Source organism: Oncorhynchus masou, chromosome 3 (genome assembly GCF_036934945.1).
Source record: "Oncorhynchus masou masou isolate Uvic2021 chromosome 3, UVic_Omas_1.1, whole genome shotgun sequence".
Classification (NCBI taxonomy): Eukaryota; Metazoa; Chordata; class Actinopteri; order Salmoniformes; family Salmonidae; genus Oncorhynchus; species Oncorhynchus masou.
Genome location: NC_088214.1, coordinates 736,886 through 754,810, shown reverse-complemented (window position 1 = coordinate 754,810; position 17,925 = coordinate 736,886).

The window sequence follows — 17,925 nt, the reverse complement described above, 5'->3', positions numbered from 1 at the left end:
ACCTCTTCCTCTCTGGACAGAGTAAACCCTCTCCTCTCACCTCTTCCTCTCTGGACAGAGGAAACCCTCTCCTCGCCTCTTCCTCTCTGGACAGAGGAAACCCTCTCCCTTCACCTCTTCCTCTCTGGACAGAGGAAACCCTCTCCTCTCCCTTCATCTCTTCCTCTCTGGACAGAGGAAACCCTCTCCCTTCACCTCTTCCTCTCTGGACAGAGGAAACCCTCTCCTCTCACCTTTTCCTCTCTGGACAGAGGAAACCCTCTCCTCTCGCCTCTTCCTCTCTCGACAGAGTAAACCCTCTCCCTTCACCTCTTCCTCTCTGGACAGAGGAAACCCTCTCCCTTCACCTCTTCCTCTCTGGACAGATTAAACCCTCTCCTCTCACCTCTTCCTCTCTGGACAGAGTAAACCCTCTCCCTTCACCTCTTCCTCTCTGGACAGAGTAAACCCTCTCCATTCACCTCTTCCTCTCGGGACAGAGTAAGCCCTCTCCATTCACCTCTTCCTCTCTGGACAGAGTAAACCCTCTCCCCTCACCTCTTCCTCTCTGGATAGAGTAAACCCTCTCCTCTCACCTCTTCCTCTTTGGACAGATCAAACCCTCTCCCTTCACCTCTTCCTCTCTGGACAGAGGAAACCCTCTCCCTTCACCTCTTCCTCTCTCGACAGAGTAAGCCCTCTCTCCTCCCTTCACCTCTTCCTCCCTGGACAGAGTAACCCCTCCCCCTTCACCTCTTCCTCTCTGGACAGAGTAAACCCTCTCCCCTCACCTCTTCCTCTCTGGACAGAGTAAACCCTCTCCTCTCACCTCTTCCTCTCTGGACAGAGTAAACCCTCTCCCTTCACCTCTTCCTCTCTGGACAGAGGAAACCCTCTAAAATCACCTCACCTCTTCCTCTCTGGACAGAGGAAACCCTCTCCTCTCACCTTTTCCTCTCTGGACAGAGGAAACCCTCTCCTCTCGCCTCTTCCTCTCTCGACAGAGTAAACCCTCTCCCTTCACCTCTTCCTCTCTGGACAGAGGAAACCCTCTCCCTTCACCTCTTCCTCTCTGGACAGATTAAACCCTCTCCTCTCACCTCTTCCTCTCTGGACAGAGTAAACCCTCTCCCTTCACCTCTTCCTCTCTGGACAGAGGAAACCCTCTCCCTTCACCTCTTCCTATCTGGACAGAGTAAACCCTCTCCTCTCCTCTCCTCTCACCTCTTCCTCTTTGGACAGATCAAACCCTCTCCCTTCACCTCTTCCTCTCTGGACAGAGGAAACCCTCTCCCTTCACCTCTTCCTCTCTGGACAGAGTAAACCCTCTCCTCTCCCCTCACCTCTTCCTCTCTGGACAGAGTAAACCCTCTCCTCTCACCTCCTCCTCTCTGGACAGATTAAACCCTCTCCCCTCACCCCTTCCACTATGGACGGAGTAAACACTCTCCTGTCACCTCTTCCTCTCTGGACAGAGTAAACCCTCTCCGCTCCTCTCCTGTCACCTCTTCCTCTCTGGACAGAGTAAACCCTCTCCGCTCCTCTCCTCTCACCTCTTCCTCTTTGGACAGAGTAAACCCTCTCCTCTCACCTCTTCCTCTCTGGACAGAGTAAACCCTCTCCTCTCACCTCTTCCTCTCTGGATAGAGTAAACCCTCTCCCTTCACCTCTTCCTCTCTTGACAGAGTAAAACCCTCACCTCTTCCTCTCTGGACAGAGTAAACCCTCTCCCTTCACCTCTTCCTCTCTGGACAGAGTAAACCCTCTCCTCTCACCTCTTCCTATATGGACAGAGTAAACCCTCTCCCCTCACCTCTTCCTCTCTGGACAGAGTAAACCCTCTCCTCTCCTCTCACCTCTTCCTCTATGGACAGTGTAAACCCTCTCCCTTCACCTCTTCCTCTCTGAACAGTAATCCCTCTCCCCTCACCTCTTCCTCTCTGGACAGAGTAAGCCCTCTCCCTTCACCTCTTCCTCTCTGGACAGAGTAAACCCTCTCCTCTCACCTCTTCCTCTAAGGACAGTGTAAACCCTCTCCCTTCACCTCTTCCTCTCTTTACAGAGTACACCCTCTCCCCTCATCTCTTCCTCTCTGGACAGAGTAAACCCTCTCCTCTCACCTCTTCCTCTCTGGGCAGAGTAACCCCTCTCCCCTCACCTCTTCCTCTCTGGACAGATTAAACCCTCTCCTCTCCCTTCACCTCTTCCTCTCTGGACAGAGTAAACCCTCTCCCTTCACCTCTTCCTCTCTGGACAGAGTAAACCCTCTCCATTCACCTCTTCCTCTCGGGACAGAGTAAGCCCTCTCCATTCACCTCTTCCTCTCTGGACAGAGGAAACCCTCTCCCTTCACCTCTTCCTATCTGGACAGAGTAAACCCTCTCCTCTCCTCTCACCTCTTCCTCTTTGGACAGATCAAACCCTCTCCCTTCACCTCTTCCTCTCTGGACAGAGGAAACCCTCTCCCTTCACCTCTTCCTCTCTGGACAGAGTAAACCCTCTCCTCTCCCCTCACCTCTTCCTCTCTGGACAGAGTAAACCCTCTCCTCTCACCTCCTCCTCTCTGGACAGATTAAACCCTCTCCCCTCACCCCTTCCACTATGGACGGAGTAAACACTCTCCTGTCACCTCTTCCTCTCTGGACAGAGTAAACCCTCTCCGCTCCTCTCCTGTCACCTCTTCCTCTCTGGACAGAGTAAACCCTCTCCGCTCCTCTCCTCTCACCTCTTCCTCTTTGGACAGAGTAAACCCTCTCCTCTCACCTCTTCCTCTCTGGACAGAGTAAACCCTCTCCTCTCACCTCTTCCTCTCTGGATAGAGTAAACCCTCTCCCTTCACCTCTTCCTCTCTTGACAGAGTAAAACCCTCACCTCTTCCTCTCTGGACAGAGTAAACCCTCTCCCTTCACCTCTTCCTCTCTGGACAGAGTAAACCCTCTCCTCTCACCTCTTCCTATATGGACAGAGTAAACCCTCTCCCCTCACCTCTTCCTCTCTGGACAGAGTAAACCCTCTCCTCTCCTCTCACCTCTTCCTCTATGGACAGTGTAAACCCTCTCCCTTCACCTCTTCCTCTCTGAACAGTAATCCCTCTCCCCTCACCTCTTCCTCTCTGGACAGAGTAAGCCCTCTCCCTTCACCTCTTCCTCTCTGGACAGAGTAAACCCTCTCCTCTCACCTCTTCCTCTAAGGACAGTGTAAACCCTCTCCCTTCACCTCTTCCTCTCTTTACAGAGTACACCCTCTCCCCTCATCTCTTCCTCTCTGGACAGAGTAAACCCTCTCCTCTCACCTCTTCCTCTCTGGGCAGAGTAACCCCTCTCCCCTCACCTCTTCCTCTCTGGACAGATTAAACCCTCTCCTCTCCCTTCACCTCTTCCTCTCTGGACAGAGTAAACCCTCTCCCTTCACCTCTTCCTCTCTGGACAGAGTAAACCCTCTCCATTCACCTCTTCCTCTCGGGACAGAGTAAGCCCTCTCCATTCACCTCTTCCTCTCTGGACAGAGTAAACCCTCTCCCCTCACCTCTTCCTCTCTGGATAGAGTAAACCCTCTCCTCTCAGCTTTTCGTCTCTGGACAAAGTAAACCCTCTCCTCTCCTCTCCCCTCTTCCTCTCTGGACAGAGTGAACCCTCTCCCTTCACCTCTTCCTCTCTGGACAGAGTAAACCCTCTCCTCTCCCCTCACCTCTTCCTCTCTGGACAGAGTAAACCCTCTCCTCTCCCCTCACCTCTTCCTCTCTGGACAGAGTAAACCCTCTCCCTTCACCTTTTCCTCTCTGGACAGAGTAAACCCTCTCCTCTCACCTCTTCCTCTCTGGACAGAGTAAACCCTCTCCCTTCACCTCTTCCTCTCTGGACAGAGTAAACCCTCTCCTCTCCCCTCACCTCTTCCTCTCTGGACAGAGTAAACCCTCTCCTCTCCTCTCACCTCTTCCTCTATGGACAGTGTAAACCCTCTCCCTTCACCTCTTCCTCTCTGAAGAGTAAACCCTCTCCCCTCACCTCTTCCTCTCTGGACAGAGTAAACCCTCTCCTCTCACCTCTTCCTCTCTGGACAGAGTAAACCCTCTCCCCTCACCTCTTCCTCTCTGGACAGAGTAAACCCTTTCCTTTCACCTCTTCCTCTCTGGACAGAGTAAACCCTCTCCTCTCACCTATTCCTCTCTGGACAGAGTAAACACTCTCCTCTCCTCTCACCTCTTCCTCTCTGGACATAGTAAACCCTCTCCCCTCACCTCTTCCTCTCTGGACATAGTAAACCCTCTCTCTTCACCTATTCCGCTCTGGACAGAGTAAACACTCTCTTCTCCTCTCACCTCTGCCTCTCTGGACATAGTAAACCCTCTCCCCTCACCTCTTCCTCTCTGGACATAGTAAACCCTCTCCCTTCACCTCTTCCTCTCTGGACAGAGTAAACTCTCTCCTCTCACCCCTTCCACTATGGACGGAGTAAACACTCTCCTGTCACCTCTTCCTCTCTGGACAGAGTAAACCCTCTCCGCTCCTCTCCTGTCACCTCTTCCTCTCTGGACAGAGTAAACCCTCTCACCTCTTCCTCTCTGGACAGAGTAAACCCTCTCCCTTCACCTCTTCCTCTCTGGACAGAGTAAACCCTCTCCTCTCCCCTCACCTCTTCCTCTCTGGACAGAGTAAACCCTCTCCTCTCACCTCCTCCTCTCTGGACAGATTAAACCCTCTCCCCTCACCCCTTCCACTATGGACGGAGTAAACACTCTCCTGTCACCTCTTCCTCTCTGGACAGAGTAAACCCTCTCCGCTCCTCTCCTGTCACCTCTTCCTCTCTGGACAGATTAAACCCTCTCCGCTCCTGTCCTCTCACCTCTTCCTCTTTGGACAGAGTAAACCCTCTCCTCTCACCTCTTCCTCTCTGGACAGAGTAAACCCTCTCCTCTCACCTCTTCCTCTCTGGATAGAGTAAACCCTCTCCCTTCACCTCTTCCTCTCTTGACAGAGTAAAACCCTCTCACCTCTTCCTCTCTGGACAGAGTAAACCCTCTCCCTTCACCTCTTCCTCTCTGGACAGAGTAAACCCTCTCCTCTCACCTCTTCCTATATGGACAGAGTAAACCCTCTCCCCTCACCTCTTCCTCTCTGGACAGAGTAAACCCTCTCCTCTCCTCTCCTCTCACCTCTTCCTCTATGGACAGTGTAAACCCTCTCCCTTCACCTCTTCCTCTCTGAACAGTAATCACTCTCCCCTCACCTCTTCCTCTCTGGACAGAGTAAGCCCTCTCCCTTCACCTCTTCCTCTCTGGACAGAGTAAACCCTCTCCTCTCACCTCTTCCTCTAAGGACAGTGTAAACCCTCTCCCTTCACCTCTTCCTCTCTTTACAGAGTACACCCTCTCCCCTCATCTCTTCCTCTCTGGACAGAGTAAACCCTCTCCCCTCCCTTCACCTCTTCCTCTCTGGACAGAGTAAGCCCTCTCCTCTCACCTATTCCTCTCTGGACAGAGTAAACCCTCTCCTCTCACCTCTTCCTCTCTGGGCAGAGTAACCCCTCTCCCCTCACCTCTTCCTCTCTGGACAGATTAAACCCTCTCCTCTCCCTTCACCTCTTCCTCTCTGGACAGAGTAAACCCTCTCCCTTCACCTCTTCCTCTCTGGACAGAGTAAACCCTCTCCATTCACCTCTTCCTCTCGGGACAGAGTAAGCCCTCTCCATTCACCTCTTCCTCTCTGGACAGAGTAAACCCTCTCCCCTCACCTCTTCCTCTCTGGATAGAGTAAACCCTCTCCTCTCAGCTTTTCCTCTCTGGACAAAGTAAACCCTCTCCTCTCCTCTCCCCTCTTCCTCTCTGGACAGAGTGAACCCTCTCCCTTCACCTCTTCCTCTCTGGACAGAGTAAACCCTCTCCTCTCCCCTCACCTCTTCCTCTCTGGACAGAGTAAACCCTCTCCTCTCCCCTCACCTCTTCCTCTCTGGACAGAGTAAACCCTCTCCCTTCACCTTTTCCTCTCTGGACAGAGTAAACCCTCTCCTCTCACCTCTTCCTCTCTGGACAGAGTAAACCCTCTCCCTTCACCTCTTCCTCTCTGGACAGAGTAAACCCTCTCCTCTCACCTCTTCCTCTCTGGACAGAGTAAACCCTCTCCCTTCACCTCTTCCTCTCTGGACAGAGTAAACTCTCTCCTCTCACCCCTTCCACTATGGACGGAGTAAACACTCTCCTGTCACCTCTTCCTCTCTGGACAGAGTAAACCCTCTCCGCTCCTCTCCTGTCACCTCTTCCTCTCTGGACAGAGTAAACCCTCTCACCTCTTCCTCTCTGGACAGAGTAAACCCTCTCCCTTCACCTCTTCCTCTCTGGACAGAGTAAACCCTCTCCTCTCCCCTCACCTCTTCCTCTCTGGACAGAGTAAACCCTCTCCTCTCACCTCCTCCTCTCTGGACAGATTAAACCCTCTCCCCTCACCCCTTCCACTATGGACGGAGTAAACACTCTCCTGTCACCTCTTCCTCTCTGGACAGAGTAAACCCTCTCCGCTCCTCTCCTGTCACCTCTTCCTCTCTGGACAGATTAAACCCTCTCCGCTCCTCTCCTCTCACCTCTTCCTCTTTGGACAGAGTAAACCCTCTCCTCTCACCTCTTCCTCTCTGGACAGAGTAAACCCTCTCCTCTCACCTCTTCCTCTCTGGATAGAGTAAACCCTCTCCCTTCACCTCTTCCTCTCTTGACAGAGTAAAACCCTCACCTCTTCCTCTCTGGACAGAGTAAACCCTCTCCCTTCACCTCTTCCTCTCTGGACAGAGTAAACCCTCTCCTCTCACCTCTTCCTATATGGACAGAGTAAACCCTCTCCCCTCACCTCTTCCTCTCTGGACAGAGTAAACCCTCTCCTCTCCTCTCCTCTCACCTCTTCCTCTATGGACAGTGTAAACCCTCTCCCTTCACCTCTTCCTCTCTGAACAGTAATCCCTCTCCCCTCACCTCTTCCTCTCTGGACAGAGTAAGCCCTCTCCCTTCACCTCTTCCTCTCTGGACAGAGTAAACCCTCTCCTCTCACCTCTTCCTCTAAGGACAGTGTAAACCCTCTCCCTTCACCTCTTCCTCTCTTTACAGAGTACACCCTCTCCCCTCATCTCTTCCTCTCTGGACAGAGTAAACCCTCTCCCCTCCCTTCACCTCTTCCTCTCTGGACAGAGTAAGCCCTCTCCTCTCACCTATTCCTCTCTGGACAGAGTAAACCCTCTCCTCTCACCTCTTCCTCTCTGGGCAGAGTAACCCCTCTCCCCTCACCTCTTCCTCTCTGGACAGATTAAACCCTCTCCTCTCCCTTCACCTCTTCCTCTCTGGACAGAGTAAACCCTCTCCCTTCACCTCTTCCTCTCTGGACAGAGTAAACCCTCTCCATTCACCTCTTCCTCTCGGGACAGAGTAAGCCCTCTCCATTCACCTCTTCCTCTCTGGACAGAGTAAACCCTCTCCCCTCACCTCTTCCTCTCTGGATAGAGTAAACCCTCTCCTCTCCCCTCTTCCTCTCTGGACAGAGTGAACCCTCTCCCTTCACCTCTTCCTCTCTGGACAGAGTAAACCCTCTCCTCTCCCCTCACCTCTTCCTCTCTGGACAGAGTAAACCCTCTCCTCTCCCCTCACCTCTTCCTCTCTGGACAGAGTAAACCCTCTCCCTTCACCTTTTCCTCTCTGGACAGAGTAAACCCTCTCCTCTCACCTCTTCCTCTCTGGACAGAGTAAACCCTCTCCCTTCACCTCTTCCTCTCTGGACAGAGTAAACCCTCTCCTCTCCCTTCACCTCTTCCTCTCTGGACAGAGTAAACCCTCTCCTCTCCTCTCACCTCTTCCTCTATGGACAGTGTAAACCCTCTCCCTTCACCTCTTCCTCTCTGAAGAGTAAACCCTCTCCCCTCACCTCTTCCTCTCTGGACAGAGTAAACCCTCTCCTCTCACCTCTTCCTCTCTGGACAGAGTAAACCCTCTCCCCTCACCTCTTCCTCTCTGGACAGAGTAAACCCTTTCCTTTCACCTCTTCCTCTCTGGACAGAGTAAACCCTCTCCTCTCACCTATTCCTCTCTGGACAGAGTAAACACTCTCCCCTCACCTCTTCCTCTATGGACAGTGTAAACCCTCTCCCTTCACCTCTTCCTCTCTGAAGAGTAAACCCTCTCCCCTCACCTCTTCCTCTCTGGACAGAGTAAACCCTCTCCTCTCACCTCTTCCTCTCTGGACAGAGTAAACCCTCTCCCCTCACCTCTTCCTCTCTGGACAGAGTAAACCCTTTCCTTTCACCTCTTCCTCTCTGGACAGAGTAAACCCTCTCCTCTCACCTATTCCTCTCTGGACAGAGTAAACACTCTCCTCTCCTCTCACCTCTTCCTCTCTGGACATAGTAAACCCTCTCCCCTCACCTCTTCCTCTCTGGACAGAGTAAACCCTCTCTCTTCACCTATTCCGCTCTGGACAGAGTAAACCCTCTCCTCTCCTCTCACCTCTTCCTCTATGGACAGTGTAAACCCTCTCCCTTCACCTCTTCCTCTCTGAAGAGTAAACCCTCTCCCCTCACCTCTTCCTCTCTGGACAGAGTAAACCCTCTCCTCTCACCTCTTCCTCTCTGGACAGAGTAAACCCTCTCCCCTCACCTCTTCCTCTCTGGACAGAGTAAACCCTTTCCTTTCACCTCTTCCTCTCTGGACAGAGTAAACCCTCTCCTCTCACCTATTCCTCTCTGGACAGAGTAAACACTCTCCTCTCCTCTCACCTCTTCCTCTCTGGACATAGTAAACCCTCTCCCCTCACCTCTTCCTCTCTGGACAGAGTAAACCCTCTCTCTTCACCTATTCCGCTCTGGACAGAGTAAACACTCTCCTCTCCTCTCACCTCTGCCTCTCTGGACATAGTAAACCCTCTCCCCTCACCTCTTCCTCTCTGGACATAGTAAACCCTCTCCCTTCACCTCTTCCTCTCTGGACAGAGTAAACCCTCTCCTCTCCTCTCACCTCTTCCTCTCTGGACATAGTAAACCCTCTCCCCTCACCCCTTCCACTATGGACGGAGTAAACACTCTCCTGTCACCTCTTCCTCTCTGGACAGAGTAAACCCTCTCCGCTCCTCTCCTGTCACCTCTTCCTCTCTGGACAGAGTAAACCATCTCCGCTCCTCTCCTCTCATCTCTTCCTCTTTGGACAGAGTAAACCCTCTCCTCTCACCTCTTCCTCTCTGGACAGAGTAAACCCTCTCCTCTCACCTCTTCCTCTCTGGATAGAGTAAACCCTCTCCCTTCACCTCTTCCTCTCTTGACAGAGTAAAACCCTCACCTCTTCCTCTCTGGACAGAGTAAACCCTCTCCCTTCACCTCTTCCTCTCTGGACAGAGTAAACCCTCTCCTCTCACCTCTTCCTATATGGACAGAGTAAACCCTCTCCCCTCACCTCTTCCTCTCTGGACAGAGTAAACCCTCTCCTCTCCTCTCCTCTCACCTCTTCCTCTATGGACAGTGTAAACCCTCTCCCTTCACCTCTTCCTCTCTGAACAGTAATCCCGCTCCTCTCACCTCATCCTCTCTGGACAGAGTAAGCCCTCTCCCTTCAACTCTTCCTCTCTGGACAGAGTAAACCCTCTCCTCTCACCTCTTCCTCTAAGGACAGTGTAAACCCTCTCCCTTCACCTCTTCCTCTCTTTACAGAGTACACCCTCTCCCCTCATCTCTTCCTCTCTGGACAGAGTAAACCCTCTCCCCTCCCTTCACCTCTTCCTCTCTGGACAGAGTAAGCCCTCTCCTCTCACCTATTCCTCTCTGGACAGAGTAAACCCTCTCCTCTCACCTCTTCCTCTCTGGGCAGAGTAACCCCTCTCCCCTCACCTCTTCCTCTCTGGACAGATTAAACCCTCTCCTCTCCCTTCACCTCTTCCTCTCTGGACAGAGTAAACCCTCTCCCTTCACCTCTTCCTCTCTGGACAGAGTAAACCCTCTCCATTCACCTCTTCCTCTCGGGACAGAGTAAGCCCTCTCCATTCACCTCTTCCTCTCTGGACAGAGTAAACCCTCTCCCCTCACCTCTTCCTCTCTGGATAGAGTAAACACTCTCCTCTCAGCTTTTCCTCTCTGGACAAAGTAAACCCTCTCCTCTCCTCTCCCCTCTTCCTCTCTGGACAGAGTGAACCCTCTCCCTTCACCTCTTCCTCTCTGGACAGAGTAAACCCTCTCCTCTCCCCTCACCTCTTCCTCTCTGGACAGAGTAAACCCTCTCCTCTCCCCTCACCTCTTCCTCTCTGGACAGAGTAAACCCTCTCCCTTCACCTTTTCCTCTCTGGACAGAGTAAACCCTCTCCTCTCACCTCTTCCTCTCTGGACAGAGTAAACCCTCTCCCTTCACCTCTTCCTCTCTGGACAGTGTAAACCCTCTCCTCTCCATTCACCTCTTCCTCTCTGGACAGAGTAAACCCTCTCCTCTCACCTCTTCCTCTATGGACAGTGTAAACCCTCTCCGTTCACCTCTTCCTCTCTGAAGAGTAAACCCTCTCCCCTCACCTCTTCCTCTCTGGACAGAGTAAACCCTCTCCTCTCACCTCTTCCTCTCTGGACAGAGTAAACCCTCTCCCCTCACCTCTTCCTCTCTGGACAGAGTAAACCCTTTCCTTTCACCTCTTCCTCTCTGGACAGAGTAAACCCTCTCCTCTCACCTATTCCTCTCTGGACAGAGTAAACACTCTCCTCTCCTCTCACCTCTTCCTCTCTGGACATAGTAAACCCTCTCCCCTCACCTCTTCCTCTCTGGACAGAGTAAACCCTCTCCATTCACCTCTTCCTCTCGAGACAGAGTAAGCCCTCTCCATTCACCTCTTCCTCTCTGGACAGAGTAAACCCTCTCCCCTCACCTCTTCCTCTCTGGATAGAGTAAACCCTCTCCTCTCAGCTTTTCCTCTCTGGACGGAGTAAACCCTCTCCTCTCCTCTCCACTCTTCCTCTCTGGACAGAGTGAACCCTCTCCCTTCACCTCTTCCTCTCTGGACAGAGTAAACCCTCTCCTCTCCCCTCACCTCTTCTTCTCTGGACAGAGTAAACCCTCTCCTCTCCCCTCACCTCTTCCTCTCTGGACAGAGTAAACCCTCTCCCTTCACCTTTTCCTCTCTGGACAGAGTAAACCCTCTCCTCTCACCTCTTCCTCTCTGGACAGAGTAAACCCTCTCCCTTCACCTCTTCCTCTCTGGACAGAGTAAACCCTCTCCTCTCCCTTCACCTCTTCCTCTCTGGACAGAGTAAACCCTCTCCTCTCCTCTCACCTCTTCCTCTATGGACAGTGTAAACCCTCTCCCTTCACCTCTTCCTCTCTGAAGAGTAAACCCTCTCCCCTCACCTCTTCCTCTCTGGACAGAGTAAACCCTCTCCTCTCACCTCTTCCTCTCTGGACAGAGTAAACCCTCTCCCCTCACCTCTTCCTCTCTGGACAGAGTAAACCCTTTCCTTTCACCTCTTCCTCTCTGGACAGAGTAAACCCTCTCTCTTCACCTATTCCGCTCTGGACAGAGTAAACACTCTCCTCTCCTCTCACCTCTGCCTCTCTGGACATAGTAAACCCTCTCCCCTCACCTCTTCCTCTCTGGACATAGTAAACCCTCTCCCTTCACCTCTTCCTCTCTGGACAGAGTAAACCCTCTCCTCTCCTCTCACCTCTTCCTCTCTGGACATAGTAAACCCTCTCCCCTCACCCCTTCCACTATGGACGGAGTAAACACTCTCCTGTCACGTCTTCCTCTCTGGACAGAGTAAACCCTCTCCGCTCCTCTCCTGTCACCTCTTCCTCTCTGGACAGAGTAAACCATCTCCGCTCCTCTCCTCTCACCTCTTCCTCTTTGGACAGAGTAAACCCTCTCCTCTCACCTCTTCCTCTCTGGACAGAGTAAACCCTCTCCTCTCACCTCTTCCTCTCTGGATAGAGTAAACCCTCTCCCTTCACCTCTTCCTCTCTTGACAGAGTAAAACCCTCACCTCTTCCTCTCTGGACAGAGTAAACCCTCTCCCTTCACCTCTTCCTCTCTGGACAGAGTAAACCCTCTCCTCTCACCTCTTCCTATATGGACAGAGTAAACCCTCTCCCCTCACTTCTTCCTCTCTGGACAGAGTCAACCCTCTCCTCTCCTCTCCTCTCACCTCTTCCTCTATGGACAGTGTAAACCCTCTCCCTTCACCTCTTCCTCTCTGAACAGTAATCCCTCTCCTCTCACCTCTTCCTCTCTGGACAGAGTAAGCCCTCTCCCTTCACCTCTTCCTCTCTGGACAGAGTAAACCCTCTCCTCTCACCTCTTCCTCTAAGGACAGTGTAAACCCTCTCCCTTCACCTCTTCCTCTCTTTACAGAGTACACCCTCTCCCCTCATCTCTTCCTCTCTGGACAGAGTAAACCCTCTCCCCTCCCTTCACCTCTTCCTCTCTGGACAGAGTAAGCCCTCTCCTCTCACCTATTCCTCTCTGGACAGAGTAAGCCCTCTCCTCTCACCTATTCCTCTCTGGACAGAGTAAACCGTCTCCTCTCACCTCTTCCTCTCTGGGCAGAGTAACCCCTCTCCCCTCACCTCTTCCTCTCTGGACAGATTAAACCCTCTCCTCTCCCTTCACCTCTTCCTCTCTGGACAGAGTATACCCTCTCCCTTCACCTCTTCCTCTCTGGACAGAGTAAACCCTCTCCATTCACCTCTTCCTCTCGGGACAGAGTAAGCCCTCTCCATTCACCTCTTCCTCTCTGGACAGAGTAAACCCTCTCCCCTCACCTCTTCCTCTCTGGATAGAGTAAACCCTCTCCTCTCAGCTTTTCCTCTCTGGACAAAGTAAACCCTCTCCTCTCCTCTCCCCTCTTCCTCTCTGGACAGAGTGAACCCTCTCCCTTCACCTCTTCCTCTCTGGACAGAGTAAACCCTCTCCTCTCCCCTCACCTCTTCCTCTCTGGACAGAGTAAACCCTCTCCTCTCCCCTCACCTCTTCCTCTCTGGACAGAGTAAACCCTCTCCCTTCACTTTTTCCTCTCTGGACAGAGTAAACCCTCTCCTCTCACCTCTTCCTCTCTGGACAGAGTAAACCCTCTCCCTTCACCTCTTCCTCTCTGGACAGTGTAAACCCTCTCCTCTCCCTTCACCTCTTCCTCTCTGGACAGAGTAAACCCTCTCCTCTCACCTCTTCCTCTATGGACAGTGTAAACCCTCTCCGTTCACCTCTTCCTCTCTGAAGAGTAAACCCTCTCCCCTCACCTCTTCCTCTCTGGACAGAGTAAACCCTCTCCTCTCACCTCTTCCTCTCTGGACAGAGTAAACCCTCTCCCCTCACCTCTTCCTCTCTGGACAGAGTAAACCCTTTCCTTTCACCTCTTCCTCTCTGGACAGAGTAAACCCTCTCCTCTCACCTATTCCTCTCTGGACAGATTAAACCCTCTCCTCTCCCTTCACCTCTTCCTCTCTGGACAGAGTAAACCCTCTCCCTTCACCTCTTCCTCTCTGGACAGAGTAAACCCTCTCCATTCACCTCTTCCTCTCGGGACAGAGTAAGCCCTCTCCATTCACCTCTTCCTCTCTGGACAGAGTAAACCCTCTCCCCTCACCTCTTCCTCTCTGGATAGAGTAAACCCTCTCCTCTCACCTCTTCCTCTCTGGACAGAGTAAACCCTCTCCTCTCCCCTCACCTCTTCCTCTCTGGACAGAGTAAACCCTCTCCCTTCACCTTTTCCTCTCTGGACAGAGTAAACCCTCTCCTCTCACCTCTTCCTCTCTGGACAGAGTAAACCCTCTCCCTTCACCTCTTCCTCTCTGGACAGTGTAAACCCTCTCCTCTCCCTTCACCTCTTCCTCTCTGGACAGAGTAAACCCTCTCCTCTCACCTCTTCCTCTATGGACAGTGTAAACCCTCTCCGTTCACCTCTTCCTCTCTGAAGAGTAAACCCTCTCCCCTCACCTCTTCCTCTCTGGACAGAGTAAACCCTCTCCTCTCACCTCTTCCTCTCTGGACAGAGTAAACCCTCTCCCCTCACCTCTTCCTCTCTGGACAGAGTAAACCCTTTCCTTTCACCTCTTCCTCTCTGGACAGAGTAAACCCTCTCCTCTCACCTATTCCTCTCTGGACAGAGTAAACACTCTCCTCTCCTCTCACCTCTTCCTCTCTGGACATAGTAAACCCTCTCCCCTCACCTCTTCCTCTCTGGACAGAGTAAACCCTCTCTCTTCACCTATTCCGCTCTGGACAGAGTAAACACTCTCCTCTCCTCTCACCTCTGCCTCTCTGGACATAGTAAACCCTCTCCCCTCACCTCTTCCTCTCTGGACATAGTAAACCCTCTCCCTTCACCTCTTCCTCTCTGGACAGAGTAAACCCTCTCCCTTCACCTCTTCCTCTCTGGACAGAGTAAACCCTCTCCTCTCCTCTCACCTCTTCCTCTCTGGACAGAGTAAACCCTCTCCTCTCACCTCTTCCTCTCTGGACAGAGTAAACCCTCTCCCCTCACCTCTTCCTCTCTGGATAGAGTAAACCCTCTCCCTTCACCTTTTCCTCTCTGGACAGAGTAAACCCTCTCCTCTCCCCTCACCGCTTCCTCTCTGGACAGAGCAAACCCTCTCAAATCACCTCACCTCCTCCTCTCTGGACAGAGTAAACCCTCTCCCCTCACCTCTTCCTCTCTGGACAGAGTAAACCCTCTCCCTTCACCTTTCCCTCTCTGGACAGTAAACCCTCTCCTCTCCTCTCACCTCTTCCTCTCTGGACAGAGTAAACCCTCTCCTCTCACCTATTCCTCTCTGGACAGAGTAAACCCTCTCCTCACCTCTTCCTCTCTGGACAGAGTAAACCCTCTCCCCTCACCTCTTCCTCTCTGGACAGAGTAAACCCTCTCCTCGCCTCTTCCTCTCTGGATAGAGTAAACCCTCTCCCTTCACCTCTTCCTCTCTGGACAGAGTAAACCCTCTCCCCTCCCTTCACCTCTTCCTCTCTGGACAGAGTAAACCCTCTCCTCTCCTCTCACCTCTTCCTCTGTGGACAGAGTGAACCCTCTCCCTTCACCTCTTCCTCTCTGGACAGAGTAAACCCTCTCCTCTCCCCTCACCTCTTCCTCTCTGGACAGAGTAAACCCTCTCCTCTCCCCTCACCTCTTCCTCTCTGGACAGAGTAAACCCTCTCCCTTCACTTTTTCCTCTCTGGACAGAGTAAACCCTCTCCTCTCACCTCTTCCTCTCTGGACAGAGTAAACCCTCTCCTCTCACCTCTTCCTCTCTGGACAGTGTAAACCCTCTCCTCTCCCTTCACCTCTTCCTCTCTGGACAGAGTAAACCCTCTCCTCTCACCTCTTCCTCTATGGACAGTGTAAACCCTCTCCGTTCACCTCTTCCTCTCTGAAGAGTAAACCCTCTCCCCTCACCTCTTCCTCTCTGGACAGAGTAAACCCTCTCCTCTCACCTCTTCCTCTCTGGACAGAGTAAACCCTCTCCCCTCACCTCTTCCTCTCTGGACAGAGTAAACCCTTTCCTTTCACCTCTTCCTCTCTGGACAGAGTAAACCCTCTCCTCTCACCTATTCCTCTCTGGACAGATTAAACCCTCTCCTCTCCCTTCACCTCTTCCTCTCTGGACAGAGTAAACCCTCTCCCTTCACCTCTTCCTCTCTGGACAGAGTAAACCCTCTCCATTCACCTCTTCCTCTCGGGACAGAGTAAGCCCTCTCCATTCACCTCTTCCTCTCTGGACAGAGTAAACCCTCTCCCCTCACCTCTTCCTCTCTGGATAGAGTAAACCCTCTCCTCTCACCTCTTCCTCTCTGGACAGAGTAAACCCTCTCCTCTCCCCTCACCTCTTCCTCTCTGGACAGAGTAAACCCTCTCCCTTCACCTTTTCCTCTCTGGACAGAGTAAACCCTCTCCTCTCACCTCTTCCTCTCTGGACAGAGTAAACCCTCTCCCTTCACCTCTTCCTCTCTGGACAGTGTAAACCCTCTCCTCTCCCTTCACCTCTTCCTCTCTGGACAGAGTAAACCCTCTCCTCTCACCTCTTCCTCTATGGACAGTGTAAACCCTCTCCGTTCACCTCTTCCTCTCTGAAGAGTAAACCCTCTCCCCTCACCTCTTCCTCTCTGGACAGAGTAAACCCTCTCCTCTCACCTCTTCCTCTCTGGACAGAGTAAACCCTCTCCCCTCACCTCTTCCTCTCTGGACAGAGTAAACCCTTTCCTTTCACCTCTTCCTCTCTGGACAGAGTAAACCCTCTCCTCTCACCTATTCCTCTCTGGACAGAGTAAACACTCTCCTCTCCTCTCACCTCTTCCTCTCTGGACATAGTAAACCCTCTCCCCTCACCTCTTCCTCTCTGGACAGAGTAAACCCTCTCTCTTCACCTATTCCGCTCTGGACAGAGTAAACACTCTCCTCTCCTCTCACCTCTGCCTCTCTGGACATAGTAAACCCTCTCCCCTCACCTCTTCCTCTCTGGACATAGTAAACCCTCTCCCTTCACCTCTTCCTCTCTGGACAGAGTAAACCCTCTCCCTTCACCTCTTCCTCTCTGGACAGAGTAAACCCTCTCCTCTCCTCTCACCTCTTCCTCTCTGGACAGAGTAAACCCTCTCCTCTCACCTCTTCCTCTCTGGACAGAGTAAACCCTCTCCCCTCACCTCTTCCTCTCTGGATAGAGTAAACCCTCTCCCTTCACCTTTTCCTCTCTGGACAGAGTAAACCCTCTCCTCTCCCCTCACCGCTTCCTCTCTGGACAGAGCAAACCCTCTCAAATCACCTCACCTCCTCCTCTCTGGACAGAGTAAACCCTCTCCCCTCACCTCTTCCTCTCTGGACAGAGTAAACCCTCTCCCTTCACCTTTCCCTCTCTGGACAGTAAACCCTCTCCTCTCCTCTCACCTCTTCCTCTCTGGACAGAGTAAACCCTCTCCTCTCACCTATTCCTCTCTGGACAGAGTAAACCCTCTCCTCACCTCTTCCTCTCTGGACAGAGTAAACCCTCTCCCCTCACCTCTTCCTCTCTGGACAGAGTAAACCCTCTCCTCGCCTCTTCCTCTCTGGATAGAGTAAACCCTCTCCCTTCACCTCTTCCTCTCTGGACAGAGTAAACCCTCTCCCCTCCCTTCACCTCTTCCTCTCTGGACAGAGTAACCCCTCTCCTCTCCTCTCACCTCTTCCTCTGTGGACAGAGTAAACCCTCTCCCTTCACCTCTTCCTCTCTGGACAGAGTAAACCCTCTCCTCTCCCCTCACCTCTTCCTCTCTGGACAGAGTAAACCCTCTCAAATCACCTCACCTCCTCCTCTCTTGACAGAGTAAACCCTCTCCTCACCTCTTCCTCTCTGGACAGAGTAAACCTTCTCCCTTCACCTCTTCCTCTCTGGACAGAGTAAACCCTCTCCTCACCTCTTCCTCTCTGGACAGAGTAAACCCTCTCCTCTCACCTCTTCTTCTCTGGACAGAGTAAACCCTCTCCCTTCACCTCTTCTTCTCTGGACAGACCAATGACATCAGATAGTAGATTATTTGATGAAAACATTTGAAGACAGACAAAGAAACACAACTAAAGGCAGACAGAATAATATAATAATTAATCTTATCAAAACACATTCATAAAGTAATATCTTTATTTGTGTCACACTTTTCAATGCAAGTGACAGTGACACATCAGCTTCACATCATAAAATAGAAAATAAATGTAATAACAATGAAACAAAAACAAGTGTAAGGAGAAATTGAAAGTAAAATTGAAATCATACATTAAAGCCATGTTCAGCAGGAATGTATAGAGCCTCTGAATCTGCAGGCCTGATCTCCTCTGGCAGACCATTCCAAAGTCTAGGGGTCCTAATGGCAAATACCCAGCCTCCTTTCTTTTTCAATATAGACTCTGGAATGGTCAACAGTGCCCTGCCAGAGGATCTCATGCTGTGTCCTGGCTCATAGGGAGATGAATGGAAGAGGTGAAGAGGATACCATCGATCACCAC